The sequence below is a fragment of the Triturus cristatus genome, chromosome 7 (genome assembly GCF_964204655.1).
Source record: "Triturus cristatus chromosome 7, aTriCri1.1, whole genome shotgun sequence".
In the NCBI taxonomy this organism is placed as follows: domain Eukaryota; kingdom Metazoa; phylum Chordata; class Amphibia; order Caudata; family Salamandridae; genus Triturus; species Triturus cristatus.
The window spans coordinates 1018912843-1018940656 of NC_140590.1; the positions used below are offsets into that span (position 1 = coordinate 1018912843).

The 27814-nt window shown below is 49.1% G+C and overlaps 1 protein-coding gene across 1 annotated transcript in view; it reads left to right on the top strand.

Moving 5' to 3' along the window:
- Positions 1 to 27814, top strand: part of HSPA4 (heat shock protein family A (Hsp70) member 4) — a 481472-nt gene that overhangs the window by 70281 nt on the left and 383377 nt on the right. The window lies entirely within an intron of this gene.

Here is a 27814-nt window from a genome sequence, read left to right on the forward strand (position 1 = left end):
GTTCGTGTGCCCTTCGTCGCGCTCCTCAAATACCCAATTCCAGTCGTCGACGCGGGCCGCTTGGCATATCGACGCCTTTCGAGCCTACGGCTGATGGAAAGGATTCCATTTAAAAAATGCCCCCAGTGTGGAGCTAAATTCCCACACATCGACCAACACAAGGTATTTAATCTCTGTCTCTCGCCAGCGCACGAGGAGAGTAATTGCCAGGCCTGCGCCTCTTTTCGATCCAAATATACTCTCCGTGATTGCCGTGCCCGATGACCTGTTATGGCGCAACAAGCAGCTCCGGTGCCGGAGGACGACTTCTGCGAAGGCCCCGATGTCCCGGATGAGGATTCGGAGGATCTGGAAATAGTTTCTGAGGCAGACCACTCCGACAACCACACCACTCCAGGTCAACGAGTGAGTACAACTGCCCCTACCCCAACCACCCCTGAAAAAACAAGTTTCCGGTCAAGACTTGGCCTGCTGGCCCCAGTCGCGACCGAAAGTAAGCTTCAGCAGCCCCACCCCGGCTCCGACGACAAAGGAGAAGCCTTCAGGCGGCTCGGCACCGACCAAACCGCTTATCCGTGCCCCGCAGACACCATCGGCAGCGAAGCCGGGAGCGCATCCTACTCCCGCAGTCCTCCGAAAACAATCTGCACCGAGCACCTCGACGCCGAAGGAAAGGGCTCGGATCCGAAACCCAAAAATTCGGTACCAAAAAACATTTCGACATCGAAGCCAAAGGATCCAAAAACCCCTTCGAAGGCTCCAGAGCAGAAATCTAAACCTTGCTCTGACCCGAAAAAATCGGCGCCGAAAGCGACTATCGAAGACTAACTTTTTTGACCGGATCGCATCGATCCGAAGCAATAAACACTTCAAGTGGACCCCAAAACAGGACATGTGGTCAATGTTCCACACAAGAAGAGGAAATTGGACAGCCCACACATCCCTGAGGTGCCTGCAAAGAAGAGACTGCTGCTTCACCTTTACGACCCTCTAATCCTGTTCTTTCTCCTAAGCCTTTCTCTCCACCACACTCTCCCATAATTCCACCATACTCACCACCACAGGATGATGATGATGATTTAGAGGGTGGGGGAGGGAACAATGACCCTTTCACAGACCCTGATGACGACACAGATGTACCACAGGACGATTGGGATGATTATGATGACCCAGTAGGCCCTCCAGACCTTCCAGACACCCAATGCATACCTAACAAAACCATCTCCCCCAGATGACAATATTGGTTTTAGCCAGCTTATAGACAGGGCTGCCCAGTACCATGGTGTTCAAATATATTCGGACCCCGAAGGGGAGGACTTCCTAATACACACCTTTGCACAGTCACAAAAAACTGTACAAACTTTACCAATGCAAAAAGGCGAAATTAAACACTCACCAGCCATATTCAAAGACCCTGTAAGGGCTAGTATTCTCAACCCCAGAATTGACAAATATAAACCCGCTCCCAATGATCCTACCTACCTACATCAAGGGTCAACTATCTTTAGATTCTCTAGTGGTAACCAACGCTAGAAAACGTGCAAACTCTCAAACCTCTGGTGATGCTCCACCTCCCGACAAGGAGTCTAAATTATGAGATGCTGCGGGCAAACTAGTTGCTGCCCAAGCAGCTAATACTGGAGGATAGCCAATGCGCAGGCATTACTTGCCAGGTATGATAGGGCTCATTACAACCAACTAGAAACCCTATTGCAGCATTTGCCTTATCAATATAAGACCAAAGCCAATGATTTAATTCAAGAGGGCAAATAATTAACTAATGCATCAATCAAGTGTGCCCTTGATGCAGCAGACACCGCATCCAGGTCCATTAACACTAGTGTGTTACTGAGAAGACATGCCTGGTTGGGCATCTCTGGCCTTCAAACAGGAGGTACAAACAACTATCCTCAATCACCCGTTCAATCATGAACAACTGTTTGGCCCAGCTGTGGATACAGCCTTAGAAGAAATGAAAATTACACGGAGACTGCTAAATCCATGGGAGCATTACAGTCTCCATCCATACGAGGTTCCTTTCGGCGCTCCTTCTGTAGAGGTGCATTCACACTCTACGTCAAAAGAGCTTTACTTTACTACATAGACAGGACAAAAAACTTTAGAAAGACAAAGCAACTGTAGCTTTCTCTCCACCTCATAAAGGCAATGCAATTTCCAAAGCCGTAATTGCCAGGTGGATAGTAAAATGTTTTCAAATATGCTATTGGAAAGCAAAACGTACGTTAACAATTTCCCCTAGAGCGCATTAAACACGCAAACTAGATGCTTCCATGGCATTCTTAGGGAACATTCCCCTAGAAGACATTTGTAAGGCAGCAACATGGTCTGCAACACACACCTTCACCAAACACAATTGTGTAGATGTGCAGGCAAAGCAACAAGCTTCTGTAGGCCAAGCTGTTCTTAGGACACTTTTTCAAACCACTGCAAACAATACAGGCGACCACCGCTAGGGGAGACACTGCTGTACAGTCTATACCCAGAGTGTGAATTCTGCAGCTCATATACCTCGAACGGAAAATGCTTCTTACCAGTATGCATTTATTCTTGGCATATACAGCTGCAGAGATTCCACCCACCTCCTCGGAACTTGTATCTGTTCCAGTGGTATCTTACTTAGATACATTCTCATTGGACATCTTTCTGTTTATTACAAACTCCATCATATCCCTTCATGGCGAAAAACAATCTGAGGATGGAGTCGATGCCCATGCGCACTGTCGTCCAAGGGAGGAGTCACCTATCTCGTGACTACAAAAGACTTCTTCCAAGACAACAAGTTGCAAGCATCCGAGCCCAACACCAGAAGGCGATCTCATGCACAGTGTGTGAATCTCTGCAGCTCTACATGCCAAAAACAGATGCATACTGGTAGGTAGCATTTTCCTTATTGATCATTTTAGCACAACATATCAATATAATCATAGGTGCTCAGTGTGCGAACTTGCAGTCAAGAAAGATACAGTAACATACAAGTTACAATATAAAGTCTATCATGGCTCGAAGTAAGATGGAGAACAATAGCAGCCAAGTAGGTAGAAATTCGAAGGATAATACAATCTCCTATGCCCCCCAGAGTCTCAGCACATAACCAGTCGCCATCTAGCAGCAGATATCGTGGTTACACCCAGCCTCAACCCCGCATGTGAGACCCCGGGAAAGGAGGAATTCGTCTCTACGGGGCATGATACAGTGTAGGAGATCCATCTTGTGTGTATCCTTAACCGTCTAACCTACTCCTGTAGCTACTATGTTCAACTCTAACAGTGAGTCAGAGGCATTTGGAAGGGAGTCTACATAGGTCCTATAGGGGCCCCTAATGTCCTTGGGAGGGGAGGAACAGGGCATTGTACTGGAATAGACTTCGCTATTGGTGTTGCAATAGGCTAGACTATGCAGCCAACTTTGCAATGTGGGGCTTGTCCTACGACCCAGTGGATGGCGATTTCTCGCTTGGCTAACAGTAAGCTAAGGAATGCGAATTTCCGAACAGGTTGTAGGGAAATTTACTATATAACGCAGGAGTGCCACTTTCGGTGTGGGGATGAGGGATAGCTCAGTCATGTCGCCTAGCGTTTTGTGAACTTTCTCCCAATATGGTTGTGAAGTGGGGCATGTCCAAGTGAGATGGGCGAAATCGGCGTTTGAGGCGCAGCATTTCTGGCAGGTGTGTGGCCTACTCTGATCAAGTCTATGAGCTTTGGCAGGGGTAATGTAAATTCTGCGCAAGAACTTAAAATGTAGCAGTTTATGGCGGCTGTTTAATGAGCTGTCCTTCGTGACTGCACAGCACTTGGCCCATTGATCGTCTGTGATGGGGCGGCCCAGATCACCCTTCCAGTCCCTACGAACTTTATCATCGATAATCTGGATCATCTTGGAGCAAGCCATATAGAGTTTGGATACAAGGTGCACCCCGCTCTTGCGTTTAATAATAAGGGAAAGTGCAGTGATCGAGTCCGGTTCTAGGGGGCACCTATGGAGTGCTGCCCGTAAAGCAGAATACAGCCGCTTAAGTAAAAAGCTGTCCATGAAAGTAGCGTTGCGGAAGCGGTCATCCTTGGTTGCCGAAAAGATATGCCCGTCGGGGTACAGGTCACCCAGCGTAGAGATATCAGACTTGGTCAGTGTGCGTTGTACTAGCTTTTCACCTGTTATAGGAAGCCAGCGGGCATTCGGGAGAGTATAGCACCTGAGTACCCATGTATCGTTTAAGCTTATCCCATGCCCAGCTGGTAGTTGAAACAGTCTGTATATTGGTAAGTTCCCTGTGTACACCCTTAGGCAGGACAGTAGTCAGCCTGTCAGGAAGACCGAAATCCACCTCCGGGCCAAGGAACGGGATCCTGGCATGGTTGATTCCATGCAAAGGCGGAGCCACGAGATAATATAAGTGGAATTTCGGAACCCCGTACACGCCCCTCTCATATGCTAAGGTGAGAACCTGCCAGCAGACACGCGCCTGCTTACCCCCCCCCAGACTAATCTTGTGAGATGTGACCGTAGCTTTAAAAATAAACTGTTCGGTAGGGGTATGGGGATATTATTAAAAAGATATAAAAATTTGGGGAGAACAATCATCTTAATAATGGCTACTCTGCCTGCTATGGACAGCGGGAGTGGCAGCCATCTCTCCACCTGGGCCTCAAATTCCTGCATGTCGTTAGAATTGTCGAAGATGCGTGCCCGGCCATGTACCTAAACCCTCAGCCTGGCAGGATACAGCATGCCATACTTCAGTCCCAAGTTTCTGAGGGTGGCCTTTACCCCGTTATATTTGCGCCGGGCCTCCTGTACCATGATGTTAGTCTGGATATAGAGCAAGTTTAGATCCCTGCCAGGTGATATCCCCGCGCTCTCTGGCAAAGCGCAGTGTCTCGATCTTGGAAGTTCATAATATGCGCAATGATAATGCGCAGAGGGCAGCCTGGGTTTGGCCGTGGCCCCAAGGTACGGTGGGCGTGCTCCACCACAAAGCCAGGGGTAAAGGATTCCTCCCCCCCCCCCCCCCCCCCCCCAACATATCTGACAATAGGGTTTCGACAAAGAGGTCAAGTTGGCCAGTAGCGGTGGACTCTGGCACTCCCAGAATGTGGATGTTGTTGCGCCGACTGCACGCTTCGAGGTCCTGCGCTCAACCCGTTCCAGCCTTTTAACAGATTGAGCGGCTCCGTGTTCAATATTGGATATTCGTGCTTCTGCTCGTCTAAGCTTCTGTCGTGGACTTGGATTTTGGCCCCCAATGCCTCCAGATTCTTGTCGAGTGTCAAATCGCCCATCTAAAGCCCGAAAGCCCGCTCTCTTCTGGAGTAGTGCAGTTGAAGGGGTGGAGGTGGCGTCAGTACGGTCCGAACCCTGTCCGCCATGGTGGAACTCTCCTCAGCGACCCTCTCCACTAGTTTCTCAAAGGTAAGGGTCCTCTGTTTGGGATATTTACGGCCCATGCCGCAGCGCAGCGAGTTGAGTAAGGCCGCAGTAACGTGCCCACGGTACGGAATGTGGAGGGAGAGTAGGCCCGGGCCAAGGATGATGATGGTGCTAGAGCACTGTAACCAGTGTGTGTACCTCAAAGTACTGCGCAGCCAGCGTTTTTTTCCCTCTGCGCCCATATGGAACGAGCACGCCAGACTCCACCTCACGCTTCACCGCAGAGCAGGCCCTTGAGATTTCCCTTCACCCCTCAGCAGCCAGCCCCCTATTGCGGACTGCTTTACCCTCCCTGCTGCCACTGTTGACTCCGCCGTCCCGAGAGGCCCGCTGGCTGGACTCTTGGGGACGCAACATGTTCGCCTCGACCCCTGCGGGCCCTTAAAACCTTGTGTGTGCTGGCTAGGGCCTCCTCCTGTTTGTGGGACTCGGCTGAGTCTCTGGGATCTGCAGCGTCCCAGGATTCTGGTCAGGTGGACTTACGGCATCATGCATTGGATAGCCGGGAGCTTGCGGCATTTATTCTTCGCTCCACTCTGGACATCTCAGAGGTGCTGGGCCCGGCCGTGGCTTACTCAGTCGATCTCAGTCGCCATGCTTGGCTTCGGGACTGAGTATTCCCTGAGAATATTCGGGAGCGACTTATCGACCTTCCGTTTGATGGCAGCCTGTTGTTCCATGGCCCGGCCGACTCCGCCATCCAAAGGCTCTTGGCGGGGCTCTGTCCTCCTCCTCCGCCTTATCCTACTCTGCCTTCTCCTCCTCCTCCTCCGTCCCCTCCTCAGTGACTTCTGAGTTGGGTTGATTCTGGGCCTTCTTAGGCCAGTTGTTCTGGCTGTGGAGTGTGTTTTCTGGCCGTTTACGTCCTTTCTTGGGACTTTGGCGTTGTTGGATGCTGGACGGCCCTTGTGTTGATTGTGTGTGGATTCTGCAGGAGTAGTTGCGCGGACTTGACCCTGAGATTGAGCCTTCTGCTTTGCTTGGGCCACTTATCACGCCTTCAGCGGGGGTGTTTTTTTTTCCCCGTGGCTCTTTTGTTTTTGCTCTGCTGTGGAAGTTCTTCCAAAGTGGGTTCCCATATCTTGGGACTTAACTTACCCTATGTGGGGTAGTGGTAGCTGTCATATAGCTTGTGCTCTGCCAGAGGGTTCTGGTCGCCTTCGGGTGCCTGTTCTCCATGGCGTTTAGGCAGGTTGCTTTTGCTTCCTGAGGTCCTGTGCGCGGCCACTCGTAGTGGTGTGCACGGGCCTCTCCTCCTCTCCCTGCTCCTGTCCTAAGGTCTGGAATGATCCTGTGTTCTCCCTCGCCTACTCGGTCTTCCTGGGACCTCGGGCTGTTCTTCTTGCTTCTGGCGGCTTTGATTGCCGGCGCTGTTTTGGCTGGCAGGCTGCTCTCCATCTGGATTGGGTTCGCCTTCTGTTCCCACGTTTCCTTGGGCTCTCTAGGCTTCTTCTTCCGCTTTTCCTGTCTTGGCATTGGGCGGAAGCTATGTTGCCTTGTGGGGGAGTGGGGTGCTTCGGCCTCTGTCCTTGCCCTTGGTTCCTCTGCTGAGAGTGTACGAGCCTCTTCAGCCTTCTTTCCCTCCTACATCCCCTTGGGGTCGGTGGGGTTCTGCTTGTGGGGGCTGGTCCCCCGTGGGGCCCTCTGTTCTGCATTGGCTGGTGGGGTCCTTTCGCAGACCCTCCTTCCCAGGGGGTATGGCTAGGGTATCTATTCTACGTGAAGGAATCTGCGGCTAGTAGTCGCTATCAGATGTACGAGTTACTTACCTTCGGTAACAATGTATCTGGTAGAGACGATTCTAGCCGCAGATTCCTTCATGGCCCTCCCTTCCTCCCCTATTCTGCGAGCACCCTTGGGTTGGTCTTCGGTACTTGCCTCCCGGTGGGGGGCTGTGTGTTCTGTGAGTGCCTTCCTTGTTCTTGACGGGTGGCTCCATCTGGGGGCGGTTCATTCCTCCTTTAGTCCTGTGGAGGATGGGGTTCCGGTGCTCCGGTGCCCTGCTGCTCTGGCTACTCCAGGTTCGGGGGGATTGCTTTCTATCCCTGTCCTCCCTCCCTTCCTTGCATTGCTATCCTCGGATTAAGGTTCATCTGGCCTTGTCTAGCCCTTGTCCCTTGTGGGTAGTTGCCCTCTAGGTTGGGGTGACTTGGAGGTTTGTTGTCCCTGTCTGTCTTGGGACTGGTCCCATTGCTTGCTCAGTATGGGGGGGGGGGGGGTTTAACGACGTGTGCCATGACTTTTACGCATGTTCTTTGCCTCCGGGGCACAGGGATGGGAGGTTGTCTATGTGCTGGCAGGGTGACTGCGCAGGTTTCTGCTCCTTCTTCCCCTGCCCTTGGGTTCTGCGGTGTTGGCACTACTCTGGTGGTGGTGGTGTTAGTCACCGTTTCTTTCCGAATTTTTTTTTTCTGCTCTTCGCACGCTGTTTCCATGCTTCCACAGTTTTTATCGGGTGGTTCCGCGTTGTGGTGCGGAATAGTTCTCAGAAGAAAATGGAAGTAGGCGCGCCAGGACGGGTCTTATGTGAACTCGCTGACGTCACGTAAACAGACAACGCCTGGGCAGAGTCGCGTGATGTCGCCCCGCCCTGGCGCGCATGGTTGCTGTGGCAAAAAAGTTTTCGGATCCAGTCTCATGCCTGGGGATAATTCTACGTGACGGATTCTGCGGCTAGAATAGGCTCTACCAGATACATTGTTACCGAAGGTAAGTAACTTGTGCATTTAGGGGCACCCCTGGACCTTGCTTCCTCAGACAAGAACCTGCAACAAGAAATAAAGAAGGACCAAACAGCGGCACAAAGCTAACAAGAGGAAGACGCCCACTGACTTGGCCCCAGCCCTACCAGCCTGTCTTCATCGCGAACCTGCTCCTGCAAAAACCTGGTGTGTTCTGCAGCCTGCAACCTCGAACCCTGGAGGATCTGCCTGCCTTAAACCCCAAAGACTTAGTCTCCCGTGAACACCGGATTTGTTCATTTGCAACCTATGGCCCTGGCCAGAAACCGCAAATCTGCACCACTCCGCACCCACCGTTCACTGCCCGAGCTCGAGTGGGTAAACATCACGAGGAGGTCCCCCCAGCGATCCTGACCCGAGATCCGGCGACCCCTGACATGCCTCAAGCCTCAAGCCTCCAGCCGAAGCCTGCAGCCTAAATCCGGAAGGTCCCCCTCCAACCGCGACCAGGAGCTGGTAAGAAGATCCGACCCAAAAGGCACCCCTGCACCAGACGCCCCACGGCCTTGGGTGGTCCAAACAGACAGTGCCTAAGCAACCCCCAACTTACCTCTCGAAGTGGTGGTCGCACCCAGAAGACCTTCGTCCCCAAACCTGCAGTGCCTTTGCAAACTGGAGGTTACCCATAGCAAACGGGGCGCCAGACGTCAAAACAGCACCCGGCCGCCCCAGTGCCGCTGAGGGTGCACCTTTGGTGCTACTTTGTTTCCCCATTTGCCCTGAACTAAAGTCTAGGAGCTCTGCTCCCACAACCAAGTGGCCTGCTCGTCAGCAGCCACCAATTGAAGGCCCCCTATCCCCCATTGGATAACATTGTGCCTCAGTACTCTGCACCCGGCCGCCCTAGTGCTGCTGAGGGTGTAACAAGAGTGCATCCTTGACCCTGGGGGACCCCCTGAGTCTACCCCCATACCCTCAACTCCCACTTCCAAATACTTACCTTAAAACCGATAACACTATTTTGCTCCATAGGATAACTGTTTCTTTGGAAAAGTTTCTAAGTGTGGAATTTGAAAACCTAAAGAAATTATTTAAAATTGCACTGTTTAACAAAAACGATTTTACTTTCCTGTTTACAGGAGATGTCCCGTAGAAGTATCTAGGTATACTACTCCGTGTACGAAAAGTAATCCAAAACGTAACTAACCTGGTATTTTACTGAAACGCCCATTCAAGTGTATGTACTGTATTTACAAAGTATTGCATTTCTCTGCAACCATACTGTAAGTCAAAACAAAGTGCATATGCAATTACAATTCAAACTGTTTACAAACTGCATTACTACTGTAAAGGATTACCTGTGCCAGGCTTGCTTGGTTCTAGAAAATTAAATAACTAAAAGAATATTTCCATACAAAAACAATTGGTCTGAAGTTCTGTTATTGAGTGTGTGAATTAATTTGCTGACTGTGTACAACAAATGCTTTACAATGTTCTTTGATACTGCCTTACTGCTCGACCACACTACCACAAATAGAGAGTGAGGTGCTATTTAACTTTACCTCTGCCTACCTTTGGGGTTCCACTGGACTTTGTGCACACTATACCTCATTTTGGTATAGTATATACAGAGCCAGCTTCCTACAGCACCATGTTGATTCTTCATTTTGTTCTGCACCAAAACACGCAGCCTACAAAGGCAGTATGTGTGTGTAAAGGTACAGGGCATCTAAGGGTGGCACAATAAGTTCTGCATCCCTTAGGTGCCTCTCCACGGTGCCCTTGGTACCTGTGGTACCATTTACAAGGGACTAACCTGTTGCCAAAGAGTGCCAATTGGGTTTTGTTTTCAATGCAATTTAGGAAAAGAACGTAGGCCCTAGGTATCTGTTTGGCAGGAACCCAGGGCACACTCAAAGTACATCAGCAGTTTAGCAAAAAGTGGGAGCAACCATGCAAAGAGAGGGCACTTTCTTACAGTGACCCCTCCTTCTTTCCACTGGTGTAGCGCTGGAAACTACCTACCCAACCAGCACCTCTGCATCCGGACACCCCGGGTAAGGTAACAAGTAACTGCTAGTGGTACTTTGAACCTTGCCCCCTAAGAGCTGAAGTCCCCAAGGAGACCCCCCAGACACTGACTGCAAATAACTTTATGCAATATATGCCTTTTCTCCTATAGCGTAGCACTGCTGCATAAAGATGCATTTTAGTGAACTTTAGTTTACTTACCTGTGAAATTCAATATTTAAAAAAAAAAGTACTTACTTGATAAGGAAGTTCTTGGTATCAACATTTAAATGAAGGACAAGTTATTTTTCTAAATTGACACTCTAATTTATTGCATCTGTAGCGCAAATGTTTAGCACTACCCCTTGATAAGCCTAAACTGCTCGCCCACACTACTACAAAAGAACATTTTTAGCGTTACAATTTTTTCCTCGGTAAACCAATTTGTTTGCCTGGGCTTTTAACACAGTGTACCTCATTTTGGTCCACTATATCCAAAGCCAGCTTCCGACATCTAGTATTTTAAGTCTGAAGTCTAGTGTCAAGGATCCTGATTCTCTGTTTTAGGGGACTGGAAAAAGGTGGAGTGAATTGTTTTCTTTCATTTCAATATCTCTAGCTAGGAGCTTGATTTGCCTCTTGCCTGCGTTTCTCCTCTCGTGTGTGTTCAGCTTGTCGTCTTTGTTTGGCGTAAGACGAGAGTTTAGGGCCTTATGAGTTAGAGCAGCTATTTTAAAGGTCAGATAATAATAATAATAATACTGGATTTTATAAAGCGCGAACAGCTACCTCGCGAGGAGGTGTCCCGGCGCTAGAAGAACCATAGAAGACCTGGGGCGGAGATGGAAGACCTAGCGTGGCTGTGAGAAGAGCCAGGTCTTTAGCATCTTCTTAAAGCAGTGTTCGGATGGAGCCTGCTGGATTGCTTGAGGTAGAGAGTTCCACAGAACAGTGGCGTTTGCTGAAAAGGTGCGTCCGCCAAGGCGGGCCTTTTTTGCTCGTGGGACAGCCAGTAAGACACGGTCATTTGACCGTAGTGCCCGGCTTTGGGAATATCTTGGGAGGCGTTTTTTTAGGTAAAGTGGGCAGGAGCCATGCAGGGATCTGAACGCAAGCGTCAGAGCTTTGAATTTTATCCGGTTGACCACAGGGAGCCAATGCAGGGTTCGAAGATGCGGAGAGACTGACTGCTTGAAAGAAATTCGCAGTAACAGCCTCGCAGCCGCATTTTGAACTACCTGCAGTTTATGTGTTAGGAATTTTGGGAGGCCCAGGTAGAGGCCATTAGCATAGTCAAGCCGTGAGGTGACTGTTGCATGGACTACCAGTTTCCTACAACTCTCTGGTAGAAGTTTAAGAAATTTTCGGAGGTTTCTTAGTTTACTCAAACAGCAGCCAACCACTTGTTGAATATGGGAAGTAAAAGACATTCTATTATCCCATCTCACTCCAAGGTTTTTTGCCGAGAGACTGGGCGAGGGGGGGGGGCCCATCTCCGTCGGCCACCATAACTCTGGGGCGGGGGTGGGACCTTTACCGAAAAAGATAACTTCGGTTTTGTTGGCATTTAGTTTTAACTTGTTGATATTCATCCAGTGAGCAATGTCCTGGAGACAGCCTTTAAAGTTTGCGAAGGATCCCTGTGTCATCTCAGAGTAAGGAAATACCAACTGGGTGTCGTCGGCGTAGGAAATTGCCTTAACACCCCAGTTGGCAATTAGCGTAAAAAGGGGGGCCAGATAAACATTAAACAAGAGAGGGCTCAGGGCCGAACCCTGCGGGACTCCACAGTTGAGGGTTTTGGGTGTGGAAGAAAACGTCCCAAGTGCCACTTTCTGCGTTCTCTGAGATAGGTAAGAGTTTATCCACTTCAGCGCGTTGTCTTGAATGCCTATCTCTGCCAGTCGACTAAGTAGTCTAGCGTGGTCCACCGTATCGAAGGCGGCCGACAGATCCAGGAGTACCAGCATAGCTGAACGTCCCGCATCCATCGACCACCTCACTGACTCGGCTACCTCTAGGAGCGCTGTTTCTGTGCTGAAGCCGGGTCGAAAGCCAGATTGAGTTTCATGGAGAATGTTATTAGTCTCCACGAATTTACTCAATTGGCGTTGTATCACTTTTTCCAGCATTTTACCCGGGGCGGCTAGCAGGGATATTGGGCGGAGATTCGTGAGGTCATCTGGGTCCCCGTTAGGTTTTTTCTTTAGGGGAAGAAGAGTGGCATGCTTCCAAACGTCGGGGAAGATTCCTGACGTAATGGAAGAATTCCAGATACTCTGAAGTGTGGGCGCTACAGAGTCCGCTAAGGTGCTCCACAGTTTAGCAGGGCAGGGATCATCAGGGGAGCCGGATTTACAGCGGCTGAGTTCTTGCCTCACCTCGTTCAGAGAGATCTGCGCGAACTGGGTGAGGGTTCCTCCTGACTCGCCATTATTCGCTGTATCCTGTTTCACCGTACTTATTACTGGGCCAAAGGAGTCATATACTTTTTTAATTTTAAGATCGAAGTATTCTGAAATTTGCTCACAGAGTAATGGTGTGGGAACAACCTCTCTTTCAATGCATTGAGGTTTGAAGAAGGACTGCACTACTTTGAACACTTGTTTGCTGGACTGTTCTGCCTGTCTGATTGAGTCCGCATAGAAGCGCTTTTTATTTTCCTAATGGCTTTGCGGAATTTTTTTAATGCTTCCTTATATCTTGTTTTTTCTTCTAAGCCATAGTTTACTCTCCAGAGTCTTTCCAGTTGTTTACAGGCCGCTTTCTCCTCTCTAAGTTCCTGCGTAAACCAGGGGGCTGAGGGGGATTCTCTTTTTGATAGGGCCCGAGAGGCTGGGGCAATAAGAGAGACCATCCCTCCTATCCACTCGTTAAGTAGTACGGCATCCAAATTGGGATTATTTGTCAAGAGGGGAGTGGATTGTGCCAAGACCGGGGACATAGACTCAGGGGTCAGTTTTTTCCAATGTCTTTTCATAAAGTGGCATTTGCTAGGTGCCTTGGTTTCACTACGAATGTTCAAAGTGAATGGGACAAGTGAATGATCTGACCATATCAAAGGGAGAGGTTTTTCGGGCCGCACATCTTTGATGTTCGCAAAGATGAGATCAATAGTATGGCCCCCCGTGTGTGTGGGGCCTTTATTGATCAGTCTAAGGCCGGCAGCGTCTAGCGTTGTGCGGAGCATCTCTGCAGTAGCGCAGTCTACTTTATCCATGTGGATATTAAAATCACCTACCACTAAGAAAAGAGGGTGGAAGAGCGAGCTCTGCACTATAGTGTCCAGTAGGGTAGTAAGGATAGGGTCTGCACTAGCCGGGGGGCGATATATCACAAGTCCTGCTAGTGAGAGCTGAGGGCTCACTTGGAAGCAAAAGTGAAGACCTTCAATTCCTTGAATAGTCATGGCAGCCGAAGATGTCAGTACTAGATGCTCTTTGAAAATGATAGCTACGCCACCGCCTCTTTTTGTCCCAGGCCGGTTGGCAAGGCATATTTTAAATCCCGAAGGGATGGCAAGAGCGATAGAGGTCAGGTTGTCCTCTTTAATCCATGTTTCAGTAAGGAACAGGATATCCCAATCCTTCTCTTGTAGTAGAAGCCAGACCTCAACTGTATGTTTGACGAGGGATCTACAGTTTAATAGGCCCGCCCTGAGGTTAGTATGAGGAGGGGATTTAAGGTTGGGGGGTGTTGCAGGGGCAGCGTTATCAAGCGTTATCCTGCAACTGCTACAAGTTTGGGCGGGGTCAAAAGTTGCTGGGTCTATAGAGTGAGGGCAGCAGTTGGATGGTGGGTTAAGTGCCTTTAGATCCTCACCTGACCAAGATATCTGTCCACCAAATGTTCCAATTTCGGCAGCATGTCTGGCCCCGGCCGCAGTCTGGTCGCGGACGGGCGCAGACGGGCTTGCCTTAGGCGCGCCTTCGGCGCGCAAACGGCGCGCCCGCTGCGCTCGTCCGCTGCGCGACCGGAAAAGGCACATATTAAATAGGAAATGGATGATAGGAAGGGGCGTGGCCTGATGTTGGTGGGCGTGGCCTCTGTGTCCCGGAGCTGGCGGCAACACAAACAATCAGGTGAGCCGCGGCAGCGTTGTCAGCTGCAGCGCGCTAATGCCAGGGGAGAATGAGGTAAAAACGTAATAAAAACACAGTAAATACACTCAAATATTAAAAGCACAAAGCTACTCTCCCGGCTTCCGCCTCAGGAGGTCTAAAGTTCTGGTACGCGCTAGCCAATCAGCGCGTTTTAAATGCCCAGCGTCGGAGGGGGCGTGGCCTGATGTTGGTGGGCGTGGCCTCTGTGTCCCGGAGCTGGCGGCAACACAAACAATCAGGTGAGCCGCGGCAGCGTTGTCAGCTGCAGCGCGCTAATGCCAGGGGAGAATGAGGTAAAAACGTAATAAAAACACAGTAAATACACTCAAATATTAAAAGCACAAAGCTACTCTCCCGGCTTCCGCCTCAGGAGGTCTAAAGTTCTGGGACGCGCTAGCCAATCAGCGCGTTTTAAATGCCCAGCGTCGGAGGGGGCGTGGCCTGATGTTGGTGGGCGTGGCCTCTGTGTCCCGGAGCTGGCGGCAACACAAACAATCAGGTGAGCCGCGGCAGCGTTGTCAGCTGCAGCGCGCTAATGCCAGGGGAGAATGAGGTAAAAACGTAATAAAAACACAGTAAATACACTCAAATATTAAAAGCACAAAGCTACTCTCCCGGCTTCCGCCTCAGGAGGTCTAAAGTTCCAAGTAAGATGTGCCAGTTAAACTGTTTTAAGGCTTTGAACCGATTTGGAAATCATGCATTTTGTGGCTTGTAAAGTTCATCTAAGGAGCAATATTTTTTTTTTTTGTAGGCCAGCAGGAGATAAGTACCTTCTTCGTGGTATGTGAGCCTAAAGGGTTGGTCTGAAGTCCTGAAGCCCATCGGAGGGATAGTCACGCTAATCTTCGTTAGCAGATACAGCTGGTTATTTTTGCCAGTCTGGTGACCTGTTCAGTTAGGTCGAGTCTAATCAATGATCCATTCTAGATACTTGGCTTCAAGTTCAAAGGATGGTGTGAATGCAATTAGGATGTTGAGCCTTTTTTTTTTTTAAGTAGGAGGAGTCTTTAGAGTATAAAAATAGGAGTGGTTTCTTGCTGTCGTTATGTTTTGAGAGATGGTGAAGATTTATTAAATTAGCCTGCCAAAGTCATTTTTTAGGGTTACCTTGATAATTTGGAGATTTTGCCGAAAAGTGTCTTAGTGTCATCACCCTACTAATGTTTTGTACCATTGCAGTGAGTGTAATGGTTAAGTGGGTGTGCTGAGAGAATATAATTTTAAGATGAGCAGATTTCGCTGATTAAGTGCAAAGTTTGAATGAGAAGTTTCATGAATTGGGATCTTGTGGTTCAAAGACTGAAACTAGTTAAGAAGATCGCCCTCTGTATCCATTCTAGAAGATAAGACGTTGAGAACGGATGTGTGATTAATGGTGTCAAATGCTGCTGGCAAGTCTAATAGTATTAATGGCCGAGATTTTCTTCTGTAGTTCTTGAAACTTCTTTCTTAATTAGAAGTGTAGGCATCTCTGTGCTGTATTTTTCTGAAATTGGATTGAGGTTTGTTCAATAGGTTATTGTTGCATATATTGGGCATTTGTTTTTTAATAACGTTTTCGATAATTTTTCCTTGTATTATGGCATGTACTTATTGTTCGGTCAAAGTTTAGTTTCTTTAATAATGGGCTGGCTTGACCTGCAGGGCTCAAAATCATAAAAATGTTACTAGACCTGCAGGTCTAGTAACTTTAATAATTTACTCGACCGAACTAATGTACTTGACCCGTGAACTGGTCTCTGATTTGGTGATTCTAGGCAAATATTTTGTCTTATGGAGCCTCCTTTTTCTTTATTATGACATAAGAGAGCACCTTCGAATATTAGAGTTCATTATTCCTGCTGTACAAAACATCTTTTTATTTAGTAGACTAAATGTTTGCTCCATGTAGAACAAGAATCAAGCCCATATATAGGGTACACATAATTCCTGATTTGCGTCTTAGTTCACTTACAGCATTGTCATCTGTTGCAGGAACAGTAATAATTCCCAGTTCATGTTTAAAAACTCACTTTTCATAAATATATTACTAAAGCGTGATGTGGTAGTACACCGTCATTAACAGTTAGCATATTTTCCATTGAAATGGTCACAAATATTCCCCACTAACATGTAGTTTTACTGGTAATGGCGCATTAACAATTTTTTTGAAATTGGGTTTCAGCAAAAATATTAAAAATTTGCAGATCACCAACTAATTTGTTTTGATCCTATAAAAATATTTTTTTAAGCACAAAAATTGGTCTTCATAACTAGTAAAATATATTTGAAATATGTGAACAGTTCTCTTAGCTATTTCAGTGCTGTTAGAAAAAAGCCTGACCTCTTACAGCCTTTCATTTAACATGCTTTGCTCAGTTCAATTGCAATAACAGTTGAAGGGCAGAATGCAGAACAATGTCGTACATTCACCCCAGTACAGGGATCTGGGCCTAAATCCATCGGTTTTTTTTGCTCACCATGCCGTTCCAGTTTGAACCCAGCTATATGCAAATCAGTCTTGACCCTGTGCCCCATGGGAACAGTCCAGCCCGAACTGCCAAGCCAGGTCCTCCCTGGACTGGAACCAAGCATCCTAGGACTGGTTTCGGGGTTTCACCCCTCTTCAGCCAGGATAGCTTGACTCCAGTTGCATGGAGAGCACGGGACTCGCGTCTGAGCATACCCGTCCCACTCGGGGTACCAAATGCAAAAAGTTGATGGACAGAATGCAGAACGATGTCATACATTCACCCTAGTACAGGGATCTGGGCCTAAATCCATCCAACCGGTCCTAGGATGCTTGTTTCCGGTCCAGGGATGACCTGGCTTGGCAGTTCGGATTGGACTGTTCCCATGAGGGACAGGGTCAAGAATGATTTGCATATAGCCAGGTCTAAACTGGGGTGGCATGGTGAGCAAAAGAATGATGGATTTAACCCATATCTCTTGACTGGGGGTGAATGTTTTGATTTGTTCTGTATTCCGTCCATCAATTGTGTGTCTTTTGCTTGCACATTTCAATTGTCTTACAGTTAACTTTACAAAATCCTTTAACTTAAGTTACTGAAAGAAAAATAAATGTAATAAGATAAGCTGTCTTTTGACCTCTGTCTCTGACAGCCAGCAAATGTGACAAGATAACAAGATTTAATGGCATTTTTATTGCTCTTTCACTTAGTGAGCCATAAAGATGCCTTTAAATCTTAACTGGTCACAGTTGCTCTGCTTTCAGAGACATAGGAAAGACAAAGTGACTTTTGACCGAGGATTTTCATCTCGCCAGAAAGGGCAAGTAGTCCCTAAAAAACAAAAATAAAAAAAAATAAAATGATAAACTCGTCCTGAATAAACCTTGCTCGACAATGTGAGTGAGGTAGATTTTTCGAGCCCTGAACTGTCTTGCTAGAGCACGTAAATACTATTTTTTTTGACAGGAGTTTGTTGTTTTGAGGACAAGAAGGGCGAACTCATTGGCACATGTGTACTAGAGTTGCTAGCAGGTGGTCAATGTTTTGTGGTGTAGATAATCTGTTGGACTGTTTCTAAGTTGGATAACCTTTCTGTTGCAGATTTTTCTGGATATTTTGTATTTCTGCAGTGAATAAGTTAACAGTATAGATTTCAGACTTTCAAGCAGAGCTTAATAAATTTATTTTATTCATTGAATTAGTGCAAAATGTTATGGTTTGAAAGAGGACTGCGATGTAGTTTATTCGTTTTGCAGATCTTCTATTTGAAGTCGCTTTGCTTTTCTGGGCAAGGTTTTTGTGGAGCCTATGGTTCTTAAGAGTAGCAAGCTTTTCTTTATGCTCTCTCAAATTTCCTAGTAGTTAACTTGCTTAGTTTCAGGTCATTTGAGTGTATGGTTTCTGTTTAAAAGCGAGGTGTGAAATGTGAAATTTGTGTGATGGCTCCAAATTCTGAGATGGCTTGCAGTATATTTTACAGGTCTTCTCCATAGTTTAATGGATCATTGTGAGAAAGTGCCATCTTTCTTGCATGGTATGCCCCCACTTTTTGCTAAATTGCCGAATGTACTTCGATTGAGTGTACCCTGGGTTCCTGCCAATCAGGTGCCCAGGGCCTATGTTCCTTCCTTAAACCGCACAAACTCCAAATTGGCAAACCCTAGCCACATGTCAGCCCCTAGTAAATGGTACCCTAGGTACCCAGGGCCTTGTGGCCAGGGAAGGCCTCTAAGGGCTGCAGCACTCATTGTGCCACCCTCAGAGGCCCTGTACCCTTACACACACACACTGCCCTTGCAGGCTGAGTGTCTGGGTGCAGGACAAAACAAAGAGTCGACATGGCACACATCACTGTGTACCATGCCCATCACCTACACTGCCAAGGCATTTGTCAGCCACCCCTCTAGCTGGGTGCATTACGCCTATGGTGTGGGCACAGGAGCAGGAGCCCTGTGCCCCTACAGTACCCGGGTCCATTCCTGGGCACTGTAAGTGCAGTGCTGTCATTTAAGAGTGCATGGTGCTGAGAGCTTGTCAAACACGAGCTCCACAGCACCATATTGGCAACACTGAAGCCTGGGAAGTTTGGTATCAAACTTCTCAGCACATTGAACCCACACTGATGCCAGTGTAGGATTTAATGTACTAAGCACCCCAGAGGGCATCTTAGAGATGCCCCCTTACAGCTAACTTACAATCCACGTCTGCTCTGAGGCTGCCCAGGCTGCCACACAGCAGACACGTTGCTGGACCCCTGGGTGGGAGAGCCCCTGCTCTCCCGGGCCTGCAACAATGCACATCCTGGGTGAGGTGAGAAATCTCCTCCCCCCAGGATGAGCAAGGGAAGCTTCAAAGGCAGGCCGCCATTTGGAGTTTCCCCAGGCCACTGCAACCACCCACTCTGGCGGGAAGCTTGGCCGGAAACCCCATACAAGGACAGGGGATGTGCCAGCCTGCCCACCCCACCCCTCAGGTGGGGGAGGCGAGGTGAAGCACATCTCCGGGCTCTCGCCATCTTGAAGATGGGAGGCCCTACCCTATCAGGATTAGGCTACTGCCCCCCTCCCACAGGAGAGAGGCAAGATAGGGGGTGTACCCACCCCAGGACAAGGACCCATTGGTCCCTGGCCTTCATCTACCTGTAACGCCCCTAAATCTAGTATTTAGGGGCCCCCTGAACCTTCCTTCCTGAGATTCCAGATAGAAAATTACAAGAAAAGCAATAAGAACAAAGACCTGCCCTGCAGCTGCTAAAAAGAGAAGAAGACACCAACTGCTTAGGCCCCAGCCCTACCGGCCTGTCGACTCTCGAACCTGCACCAGCGCGGCATCTCTCGTGGCCAGCAACCTCGCCAACCCCGGAGGACCTGGCTACCTTTTGGCTCTAAGCCCCTGGGACTCCCATGAGTAGAGGCTCTACTCAAGAAACCTATTTTTAACCCCTGGCAGCAGCCCGGAACCGCGGACCCAACACACTCTGCACCAGCCAAGCCTGGCCAGTGCCGGAGTGGACAAAGACCCTGAGGACGACCCCACGGCGACTGTGAACCCGAGTCCGGCACCCAAGGACCCCCCTCGACATCCCGGAGGAAGCCTGCAGCCTCAGAACCAAGTGCCACCCCAACCGCGATCAACCAGAGGGTAAGATTCCCGACGTCAAAAGGCACCCCGGCGCCCTGCGGCCCCCTGTGCCCAATCCCGGGGTACCCACCTAACCTACAACTACCCAACTTAACTCTCGAAGTGGTGGTGGCACCTGAAACATCCTCGTCCCCGAGCCTGCAGCCTTTTTCCAAACCGGAACATTCCCATTGATTTCCATTGAGCGCCCGAAGGCTCAAAAGCACCCTGCACCCAGCCGCCCGAGTGGCCCTGGCAGTGCCCTCTCTACACTAACCTACTTCCCCACTTGCCCTGAGTAAGTGACCAGGAGCCCAGCTCGCCCAGCCGCGTGGCTTGCCAGACAGCAGCCACCAACCAAGGCCCCCCTATCCCTCATAGGATAACATTGGGCCTAACTCTCTCTGCACCCGGGCGTCCTGAAACCGCTGAGGGTGAACCAACTGTACCTACCTAACACTGGGGGACCCCTGAGTCCATGCCCGGAATTTTAACTCTGCCAGTCGAGTACTTACCCTTAAACCGCTAACTTCATTTTCCTCATAGGGTAACCTTGACTGGCTTTTTCTTCAAAAATCTTCTAAGTGTGAACTTTTCAAAACTGCAAAAATTCACCAAAAATCAGCCAAGTGACAAAAACGAATTTACTCACCTGCTCCTAGGTGAGCTCCCAGTGCTGGATCTTGGTGCCCAGCCCTAACCCTGAAAAGTGTTCACAACTATACTTACCTCTAACTCATTTTTCTCCCATAGGAAACCATTGTCTGCTTTTCTGTGAAATTTCTTCTAAGTGTCTATTTTTGCAAATTTGAAATATTCTTTTAAAATCGTACCATTTCTGCAAACGAAATTACTTACCTGTTTCTGATAAGGACCCCAGTCCTGGGTCTAGGTACCCAGTCCTGGATTACTAAAGTAACGATAAAGTACTCTACCTGCAATTTGAATTTCTTGCCATAGAGATCCATTGAATGTTTTCTTTGAAATATTTTCTAAGTGCTAACTTTTGAAATAACTGTAATGATTTTTAAATAATATTTAGCTAAGTCGACTTTCATCACTAGATTCTGAATACTGACCCCAGGCTGGTTCTAGGAGCCAGACCTGGAATTCCAAAAGTAATCTGAAAAGTGATTTATTACAAATAACCTGAATTTACCATTGAGCTCAATGCATTGTTATGTTTAGGAAATAGGATTGTTTATTGCAACCAACTGTGACTGTTTACACAAATTTATTGCTTAAGACAAAAGTATTTATATTCAACCTCTCATTCTGAGAAAGTATATTTTTACCCCCTTTGTGGTTCTAAAAATAAAACAAGCATATATTTTATATATATAAACCATTGGCCTAGAGTTCAGTTATTGAGTGTGTGAAACCATTTGCTGACTGAGTGTGTACAATAAATGCTTTACACTGTCCTCTGGTACTGCCTTACTGCTCGACCAAGCTACCACTTTTGAGAGTAAGGTCATACCTAACTTTGACCTCTATCAGCCTCTGGGGGACTGTGGACTCTGTACACCCTGTACCTATTCGGGAACAGTATATACAGAGCCACTTTCTCACAATCATGATGTACTTTGTTTTGTGCGGAGTTTGAAGAATAAAACTCATTTTGGTTTTAAGATTTTGTGAGTGTTTGCTTTTCTGTGTTGGGGAAGTGATAACTTGTTAGAAGTCATGCCAAGAACATATTACTTGAGTTTGTTGTTGATGTTTTATTCATTTTCAGTGAAGTCTCCAGTATAAATGTAGTTGGTGTAGTGCCCTAATTAAAATAAACTCTTTAAGGTGAGCTCTGAAGACTGGGTAGTGTTCATAATGCTGGTATATAATACTGAAACACCATGTCAAATTGTATCAAGAATTGATTTTGACCAAGAGGTGTTTGACAAAGGAAAACTAGGATTTGCAGCAGAAGAGAAAGTTACAGATATGTATGTAGATAATAGCTGCTCTACTCTGGTTTTGTGTGGTGTATTTGTGTGGTGTATGCTGTACTATTGATTGAATACTTTTAACAACGAAATTGAAATTGGGTAGAGCCATGTCCTTCACCAAAAGGACATGTTCATGGGTGTGGAATTTAATAAAAATCTACTTTGCCATTGGAAAGGTTGCTTCATATCTCCACTTGTCCTGTAGACAAAAAGTCATCTTGTCCCTTGCGTGCTGTAAGAAAGTGACTCTTTTGCATGGTTAGCCCCCACCTTTTGCCTGGTTTTGGTGTGGTTTAAATTGTAGTGCACAGGGTCCCTGCCAACCAAATTCTGTGCCAGTGCTTCTTCCCTAAAAACAAACTCCCAATTCGTACTTGTACCCCCTGTAAGTCCCTAGTAAATGGTACCCTGGTAACCTAGGGCCTGAAAACTGAAGAGGGTCCCTTGGGACCACCCTCACTAGGACTGCCCTTGCAGCTTACATGCCCCTGTGAGGGGGAAACAACAAAGTCGACATAGCACCCTGCCTGGGTGCCATGCCAGCTAACACTGCCTGAAGGCATAGGGAAGTCACCCCACTAGAAGGCCTCGCAGTCCTAAGGCAGGGTGCACTATAACACTGGTTGAAGGTATTGCTGCATGTGCAGATATGCTCCTACAATATAGGGGTCCATTTCCTAATAGGGAGTACATAGGCTGGAAACTCAACTATTTGAGTTCCACAGCGCCATGATAGCTTCACTGAACACAGGAGTGTTTGGTACCAGTCTAATCCTTTCAATAAATCCACACGGATGCCAGTGTAGGATTTATTGTACTGCGAACCCGAGGGCACCTGAGAGGTGCACCCTGAAAACCTGCCAACCCTGGTGTGGTCTCAGACCGGCTGTAGGCAGCCAGCCCACACCAGACATGTTTCTGGACCCCTGGGTAGAGGGCCCCTGCTCTCTGGGGCCAGAAACAATGCACATCGTGGGCAGAGGTATCACGCCTCTTCCCCCAGGATGGGCCAGTTCTCGAAGAGGGAACCTTTGTAATTTGACCTGCAGCCTCTGCTGCTAGCAGCAGATGGCAGCTCCCAGTTTACATCCCCACTTTGGGCGGTAAAACTCAAGAATAGGAGATGTGCCCAACTCTGAGAGCTAGCCACCACCAGTTGTTTCTGGACCCCTGGGTGGAGAGCGCCTGCTCTCTGGGGCCAGAAACAATGCACATCTTGGGCAGAGGTGCGCCCCTCCACCCCAAGGACTGACCAGTGCTCGAAGAGGAAAGCTTCAGAGGCCTGCTGCCTTTGTAATGCGACCCACAGCCTCTGCTGCTAGCAGCAGATGGCAGCTCCTAGTTTACACCCCCCACTTTGGGTGGGGAAAACTGTCAGGAACATTCGAACAGATAGGTGGTGTGTGTACCTCTGGCAACCCCACCCTAAGGTGGGGAAAAGCAAGGTGAAGCACATCTTTTAGTCCCCGCCGTCTTGAAGATGGAGGGTGCGGCGGGGGACTCATCCAATTAGGGCTGGCTCTATGCCCCCTCTCCGACAGGAGGGTGGCATAAGAGGGTGTTGTACCCCCAGGTAAGGTGACCATTGGCCCTACCTATTACTCCCCTAAAACGTCCCGAAATCTATTATTTAGGTGTCTCCCTCAGACCTAGAAACTTAATGTTCGAGGCATGTGGGCTGCTGAATTCATATCTGTGCATAGATCGCCGCCTAGTGTTGGGTCCGGATGTTTGCACGTTGTTGTCCTGGAAGAGTCTTCGAGGTATCCTGGGATAGGTGACTCCTCCCCTGGACTACAGTGCGCATGGGCATCCTCTCCATCCTCAGATTGTTTTTTTCCGCCATTGGGTTCGGATGTGCTATCTTAGCTCAAGTTAGGAAAATATTTGGTCGAGGCCAAAAGGCCTTTAGTTCGATTCGGTACTGTTTATCGATCGGTTTTCGATACAACCTTGTTAGTTTACTAACTTTCAGCACCGACTTTTTTCGCATTTACCTGTTCATCGACTACTTCGACGATGGAATCGAGGACGCCATTCAAGAGGTGTCCGGTATGCAATGCGAAGTACCCACACATCGACATCCATCCGGTGTGCAACAAATGCCTTTCGCCGGACCACGACGAATCGACATGCATGGCCTGTGCCCGGTTCCGTTCCAAGAAGACTCTACGGAATCGACGAGCGGCGAGACTCGAGGCGCAGCACGCGACACCAGCCCCAGCAGACATCTCCAACGAGGCCGAAGACGTCGAAGAATTGGAAGTCTTACCCTCCAGTCCCGTTTCCGAACACGAATCCGGATCGGACTAAGTCGACGAATCACTCTTCCACAGAGGTGAAGACGACACCGAGGTAGGAGACGACGAGGAGGCCTTAGGGGCCGAAGAGAGTAGCTCCAATGATGAACAAGGCCTACCTGTTCAGACCGAAGAAAGCCCAGTGCCACAGCCTATGGCTCCGGTCGTGGGATCGCCTTCGGGCCTTACCCGAGACCCATCCCGCAGTTCTTCGGCCCCGCCCTCGGGCCCGGCCTCGGACATTCAGCGGCAGCCATTACTGCTTAAACCAGCTGGTTTCCCTTCCATAAAACCGAAACCGAAAGCTGCTCCGGTTCCAACGAAACCGAAACCGAAAGTGGCGCTGGTCGGATCGAGGCCTTCCACGCCTTCGACGCCAGCGCAACACGTCGGCACCGACCGCACCAAGAGAGACTTCGGTGCCGAACTTGAAGCGGGCGACGTCGGAGTCGACAAACGGAAAAAGGCCTTCGGCGCCGACAAACCTGCTCGGCTCCCGGCACCAACGCCACTGACACCGAGGGCTGCACCGCCTGCTGCGTCTCGCATCGCTCCCTCGACGACACCAAAGCCTCACGCATCGAAGACGTCGACGGTCATCTCCGCACCTCGACTCGATGAACCACCGGCGCCGAAAAAGTCCACGGCCGCCTCTACGAACCTGGTCGGTGCCAAAGCCTCAAAGGTGCTCCAAGTACGACCTGGTGCGACACAAAGCAGCAAAACCAAGGCTGCCCTCCAGGACCCGTCGGGTTCCGGTCCGCTCGAAGCTCCAGCAGCCTCTTCGGTGCCAGCCAACATTACCTTTGGCTTGCCTCCGTCAACAATCCCGAAAATGTTCCAACTCAGGACACGGGTCACCCAGACTACGATTACACCTGCTGAGACGTCTCCGACACGTGTCATCGACGCCAACACTGGCAGGATGATTCTCCACGAGCGAAGGATAACTTCGGAACCACCGTTGGACCCTTTCAGGATCCCACTAAAAAGGAAGCTGCCTGTAGAATCAGAACCTCTCCTTTATGAACCTTTCCACTCATCCTACCAGGATCCACAACTATTCTCCCCCACACGCTCCGACACGGATGCGTTGGAGGACTACATGGATGACCAAGTCCCCTACCATGGAGACACAGACCCTGATGACCAGCAGGACCCTGATCACACTTGGGGCGACCCTGTAGACCCAGGTGCACCTCTCGATGCACAGGACCCACAACTCTATGGGGCAAAAACATCTCCCACAGAGGACACTGCGGCGTTCAACGCTCTTATTGAACGTGCTGCAAATAACCATGGGGTGCAGCTTCACTCTGATACCATCGAAGATGACTTTCTTATGGACACTTTTGCATCCTCAGAAAGGCATGTAAAGACTCTGCCTATGTTGAAGGGAGTCCTCAAACCAGCCAAGGACATTTTCAAGGAACCCACCAGGGCACGAGTGATAAACCCCAGGATTGTTAAGAAATACAGATCAGCACCTGGGGATCCTACTTACATCAGAGGCCAATTACCACTAGACTCCATTGACGTAGCGAATGCTCGCAAAAGGGCACACTCGCAAACGACAGGTGACGCTCCTCCCCCGGACAAAGAGTCCAAGGTGCTAGAGACCTCTGGCAAGCGAGTTGCCGCCCAAGCTGCCAACATATGGCGCATAGCCAACACTCAAGCGCTCCTCGCTCGCTACGATAGAGCGCACTATGACACACTGGAGCAACTACTTCAACATCTCCCTGACCCCTACAAGGAAGGTGCAGAAATTCTTATCAGAGAGGGACAGCTACTCACAAATGCTTCCATCAAATGTGCACTAGATGCTGCAGACACGGCTGCCAGGGCCATAAACACAAGCGTCATGCTGCGACGACATGCCTGGTTACGAATCTCAGGATTCAAGCCTGAGGTACAAAACAATATACTCAACCAGCCGGTCAACCCCGACTATTTATTCGGGCCAGAGGTTGACACCACCCTTGAGAAGATAAAAAAGGACACGGACACTGCAAAGTCCATGGGCGCTCTCCAAACTCAGTCCTTTCGGAGCGGCTCCTTTCGTCGCCCCGGAAACAAGGGAGCAGGTAGAGGACAGGGGTCACAACAAACGTATAACAAAGGCAATACACAGACCACCTACGATAAAAACACCCGAGGTTGATATCGTGGCTCCAGTACAAAGGGCAGAGGACGCGGCTACGGCAACACCAGGTCCTCCCCCAAGAACAAGCAGTGACGCCCTCTCCCTTCCTCCCGACCACATAACACCTGTCGGGGGAAGGCTACAAAGGTTCCTGTCCACGTGGAACTCCATCACCACGGACAGGTGGGTCAAAGACATTGTAAAATACTGTTACTGTCTGGAGTTAACCTCCACTCCACCCACAATACCACCAAGAAACCGTCCTATGTCCTCAGAGCACTTAACGCTCTTACAGCAAGAGGTGCAAAGTATGCTTCTAAAAGGCGCTATAGAGGTCGTACCCATCCACGAGCAGGGTACAGGGGTGTACTCCCTCTACTTCTTAATTCCAAAAAAAGACGGGTCACTCAGACCTATATTAGACCTGAGACCCCTGAACCAGTACATTCTTTCAGAGCACTTTCACATGCTCTCTCTACAGCAAGTCCTTCCGCTTCTCAAGCAGGGAGACTTCCTAGCCACACTGGACCTCAAGGATGCGTATTTCCACATACCCATCCACCCCTCGCACAAAAAATACCTCAGGTTCACTGTTCAGGGGCAGCACTATCAATTCAAAGTCCTCCCCTTCGGCGTGACAACAGCGCCCAGGGTTTTCACGAAGTGCCTAGCTACGGTGGCAGCACATCTACGGAGGCAGCATATACACGTCTACCCCTACCTAGACGACTGGCTCGTTCAAGCGAAGTCAGCCCAGCAATGTGCCAGCCACATGTCCCGCACCATTCACCTTCTTCACAGTCTGGGATTCTCACTAAATTATTTAAAGTCCCATCTCCAGCCCGCACACGTACAACAGTACCTAGGTGCGACTATAGACACTCTGGCGGCCACAGCTCAGCCAAATTTAGTGAGGATCAACAGCATACAACTGCTGATCTCCAAGTTCAAACCCAATCACTCACTTCCAGCGCGAGTGTTTATGCAGTTAATAGGCATGATGGCCTCCTGCATCTTCATAGTCCCGCACGCGAGATTACATATGCGCCCGCTTCAGGAGTGCCTAGCACGTCAGTGGAATCAGGCTCAAGGACAGTTGAAAGACCTAGTGTTGGTGAGCGGTCGGGCATACAACTCTCTGCATTGGTGGAATCCACAAAACCTTTGCAAGGGCCGACCATTCCAAGAGCCTGTCCCACAGATAGTACTGACAGCGGACGCGTCTCTCCAGGGATGGGGAGCTCATGTACTCCACTACACAGTGCAGGGACTATGGACGACACAACAAAAGAAGATGCACATCAACCTTCTGGAACTGATGGCAATCTTCCTGGCCATGAAGGCATTCAAAGTACATCTATGCAACAAGGTCGTGTTGATCCGGACGGACAACATGACCGCAATGTACTACATACAGAAGCAGGGAGGAACACACTCTCCACAGTTGTCTCATCTGGCTCAGAGCATGTGGAAGTGGGCCATTCAGAGGAACATGTTCCTCATGGCGGAACACCTCCCTGGCAAGGACAACCAGATGGCGGATCTGCTCAGCAGACACAGCCACCAGATGCACGAGTGGGAGTTACACCCATCAGTACTCCAACCGT